Consider the following 5,141-nt stretch of genomic DNA (forward strand, 5'->3'; position numbering starts at 1 on the left):
TAATAAACAAAATGGTAATTCAGATATATAAGTATTTTATATTTGCCTTTTGAAATTAATTTTTGTTTTATATTTCAATGTGAATATGCTTGATGTTTTGGGAACTTTTACAACACTTCAAACAAAATAATGAAACCACTCAACTCAAGAGAATATGTGAAATCGTTCAGTTTCCTCATTTAATTAATAATGGAGTGCTGTATTTAATTTAAACAATAAGACCCTGGAGCATAGAAAGTACTTTATAAATTTATGTTGAATTGAAATCAATTTCTAACAAAATTCTCTTCTGTATAAATTCACTCTGGATCATTTGAACTAAAAGAGAGTGGTAGTTTAGATATACAAGTATTTTACTCTACAGTATTGAAATAATTCAGGAAAGTATATTCGTGAAGTATTGGGATTTAAACTCAATGAGATTAGAGGAAAAGCTGTATTATTCAGTTTATATTGTACTTGTAGTTGCTGAGTAGATTTTTTGTGCCAATTCTAAACCAAAGCTAATGTGATGAGGGAGAAAGTGAGAATGAGAATGCATGGACATAATTACAGTATATTTACTAGTGGCTAAAGGATATATGTCTTGATTAAAGGTCAACAGCCAATGTTACCAGCAAGAAAGATCAGTTTGCAAATTCGTCATCAATTAGGGTCTTGCTTATATTTCTAGGGTCAAATTTAACTAATTGGTTAATTGAAATAACCCTGATCATCTTCCATAGGCTTATTAGCAATTGTCAATTAAGAATAATGAGTCTGGATTTTAAAAATAGTTGTAAACTTCATTAGTTTTATGTCAGGAGGGATCCAAATTGTTCAGTCTTTTCACAGAGTCAAAGTTCCCAAGGTCAAAGTTGGTTGCTATGTAAGGAAAAACGGGATTATCTTTCACAATAGAACTAGAAATAGGATCCTATTTCATGAATGTGTCAATTGTTCCTCCTTGTTTGAAGGCTTTTTCCCCCTCAAATATTACATGTATGTGACTACAAAACCTAGAAGTGATATTTCAATAATGAGAAATTATTAAGGAAAAATGCATGTAAAGCATATGCTATTGAAGTTGTATCTTAAAACCCTTTATATGTTAATTAAATTTGGATTTTTAAGCAAACATTTTGTGTTATATTCTCTTCCTTTTTCACTTATTTTATTCTGGATTGAAGTATTTATTATGGTTTCTCTATCAAGTCAATTTGTGTCAATTATGTAGGAGTTCTGAAGAGAATGAGAGGCCACAGAGGTGTCAGAATGGAAAAATGAACACAAAGAGGTAAAGATCACATATGTACATACATACACATATATAATATACATACATACATACGTGCATACATACATACATACATACATACATACATACATACACCTGAGCTGTGGGCTGCTAGGTGGTGCAGTAGAGAGAGCTAGGCCTGAAGTCAGGAAGACCTGAATTCATATCTGGTCTCAGACACTTACTTGCTATGTGACACTGGACAAGTCACTTAACCCTGTTGCCTCAGTTTCCTCATTTGTAAAATGAACTGGAAAAGGAAATGGTAAACCACTCCAGTATCTTTGTCAAGAAAATGACTACAGGTGTCATGAAGAAACAGACACAGCTCAGAAGTACTAAACACCAACACACCGTAGATGTAACTAACTGTAATTGTACCTGGGAAAAATTCAGTTAAGGTATGCAATGACAATATCACAGAGAAAAGTACCATTGTGGGTACATTCTTGCCACTAGAAGGGGGTAGCCCATCCCACAGAGAATGAGATCCTTGTGCCCTCAGAGTTTTTGAGGGAGGACGTGGCTTACTGGAAAGGAACACCATAATTTCATGACCCTGGAGATGAAGAACAGGACCAGTCATGCTATTTGCTATCCTAGAACCACAAGCCAAGGCATAGGGAGTGTTCATCATGGAGAGTGAGTGAGGAAATATTTCCCACCTTAATTTCAGTACTCTAGGGGCAAAGCAAAGTATTCTGTTTGCCTCATTCTAGTTATGGATTTGATTCACAGAGGAACACACACACACATACACACACACACGCAAGCACACATGTATACTGACAATCATTCCTCCTAAAACTGGAAAGGAGTTTAGACACATACTTAGTTATGTTAGTATGTCTTGGATATCAAATCCTAAGAGATATATGATGCAAAGATATTTTTCCCTAATCCACACTCTTCCTTTTTATCCTCACTGCATTGTTTTTGTTGCTGCAAAAACTTTTCAATTTCATGTAATTGAACTGTCCTATTTTATCTTTTGTGACTACCTCTATGTAGCATGCCCAGTGGCCACACCCCTCTAAAACTGTCTTGGTAGATGGGCTAAACCAGGATGAGGGTAACGACTGACCTTAAACCTGTTGATGAGTTAGGGGGATGTAAAGAATTTCCTGGCATATAAAGAATTTCCTGGCAGAAAGGGTAGATGAGAACAATTTGTTCCAATGGCCATGAAGGCAGCTGAAGCAGATGCTGTGGAACATTAGAGCTTGGTCAGATACTGAAGACACCAAGGTCATTCGCTGCATCCTAGGCCATCATCAGTCATCTTGACTTTTGGCCTGCCACTCGACTTTGATACTCCGGAAGAGAAAGTAAGGCTGATGATTTTGTGCAACTGCCTCACTTAAATCCAGTTCATGCTTAAGTCAAGTTATCACCCATGATGTCATTGGTCCTCTTCAAAAATGAAGAAGGAACAATGATGCCTAATTAAGAGCTCCATCAAGCTCTGCTGTGAAAAGTACATATTCTGATTCCCTTAATTTTTAAAAATGGTTTGATTTTTAGTATTCATGTTATCTACCCATTTTGAATTTGTTGTGGTTTATGCTTTATGATGTTGGTCTAAGCCTAATTTCTGCTAAGCTACTTTCCTAGTTTTCCCAGCCATGTTCTCAGATCAGTCAATCGATAAACACTTATTAAGTGCCTACTATGTGCCAGATGCTGTATTAAGTGTAAGATTTGTTAAATACGGAGTTTACCTGTTCCTCCATTCTTCTTTTCTAGTTTTTTTGTTGTTTTGTTTTTGGTAGGTTTTGTTTTGCTGTTCTGGGCTGTGCTTGTAGTTTTGATCTTGTAGCTTCTGGGGATTGGCTTTTCCTGTCAGTGCAGATTGGCACCTGTTCTGTACCCTGCAGTCTTAGGGAGTTGTTTGGATCACTGAGAAGTTAGGTCACTTCTGCAGGATTGTACAGCCAATATACGTCAGAGGTGGGACATGAACTCAGATCTTTGTGACTCTGAGGTCAGCTGTCTATCCATTAACCCATAGCCCCTCTCTTTGATATGTTTAAAAACCATTTCCAAATAATTTTTATGGTTTTTTTGGGAACATAATTTGAAGTCAGTAAGTCTGAGTAAGACTTTCCCCTTCATTTCTACTTTTTTCATCGTTTTGGATCCTTTCTTGGACACTAACTGGTTGTGTGCTTTTGGGCAAATCACTTAACCATTCTCAGCCTCAGTTTCCTTATCTGTAAAATGGGGATAATAATAGCACCTATTTTGTGAGGATCAAATGAGATGACATGAGATTTGGAAATCTGAAAGTGCTACATAAATGCTACCTGTTATTATTTCCCCTTAGGTTCTAGTTCTTTTGTCCCTCCCAAGTTATTTTGCCTAGCTCTATGTTGGTTTGGTATGATACTAATTCTATAAATTAATTTTAAGTAGTATCATAATTTTTATTGTTTTGTCGTGACCAAATGACTGAGTATTCCTTTAATTGTTTTTGCCATTTTAAATTTTTTTAAAAAATGCTTTGAAATTGTGTTTATATCAATCTTGAGTGTGTCTTGGTGGACTCCTGGATATTTTATTCATTTTGTAGTTATTTTGAGTGACTGTTCTTTCAATTATTTTCTCTTGGACTGTGTTATTATTATATAGAAATACTGGTGATTTTGGTGGGTGAGTGTCCTGCTGTCTAACTAAAGCTCTTAAGTACCTCGATTGGCTTCTTTGCCAATTCTCTGAGGCTTTGTAGGTGAATCATATTGTTGACCAATGGCGATAACTCTGTCTCCTCTTTGTCTATCCACTGACTGAATCTTCTGCTATGTTCTAGGCATAGTATGAGGTGCTGGGATACAAACATCAAATGAAAATTTCTGTCCTCAAAAAGCTTGCATTCTATTGGGGTGAAAAAATATGTACATAGACAAGAGAACACATCTTAAATGCAAAGCAATTGGAAGGGAGAGCTAATGGTGGAATCCAGAAAGGCCTTTTGTAGCAGATGGTATCTGGAGGTAGCTAAGAGTTCCAAGAGGCTGAAGTGTAGCAGGGAAAATTTTTTTTAAAGTCTGTTTTTATTATAAACTTAATTATTATTAACAAACACAAGCATTCCAGTATACCAAGAAGAATAGTAACAAAAAAGGATTGTATATGAAACTACTATTTTTTTTGGGGGGGCAAGGCAGTCAGGGTTAAGTGACTTGCCCAGGGTTGCACAGTTAGTAAGCATCAAGTGTCTGAGGTCAAATTTGAACTCAGGTCCTCCTGATTCCAGGGTATGTGCTCTATCCACTTGGCCATCTAGCTGCCCTACCTTAAATCAAAATTCTAGGCATTTCTCTGGCTGTACCTCATGCCTGAACCACTTTCCTTCTTGCACTCTATTGACCTTCCTGGCTTCCTGTAAGTCCCAATTAAAATCCTACCTTCTACAAGAAACTTTCATCAATCTCTCTTAATTCTAGTGCTTTCCTGCTTTTAATTATTTCCTCTTTATATAGCTTGCTTTCTGTATATTTGTTTGTATGTTATCTCCTCTATTAGACTGTAAACTCCTTGAAGGCAGGGGCTGTCTTTTCTTTTTTTTCTTTTCTTTCTCTTTTTCTTTCTTTCCTTCCTTCTTTCTCTCTCTCTTTCTTTCCCTCTTCCTTCCCTTTTTCTTTCTTTTTTCCTTCCCTCCCTCCCCTTTTTCTTTCTTCTCTCCTTCCTCCCTCCCTCCTTTCCTCCCTTCTTTCCTTCCTTGTTTTTTCTTTCTTCCCTCTTTTCTTTGCTTCTTCCTTCCTTCCTTCCTTTCTTCCTTTCTTTCTTTCTTTCTTTCTTTCTTTCTTTCTTTCTTTCTTTCTTTCTTTCTTTCTTTCTTTCTTTCTTTCTTTCTTTCTTTCTT

The sequence above is a fragment of the Vombatus ursinus genome, unplaced genomic scaffold (genome assembly GCF_900497805.2).
Source record: "Vombatus ursinus unplaced genomic scaffold, bare-nosed wombat genome assembly UNPS02005459.1, whole genome shotgun sequence".
Taxonomy (NCBI): Eukaryota; Metazoa; Chordata; class Mammalia; order Diprotodontia; family Vombatidae; genus Vombatus; species Vombatus ursinus.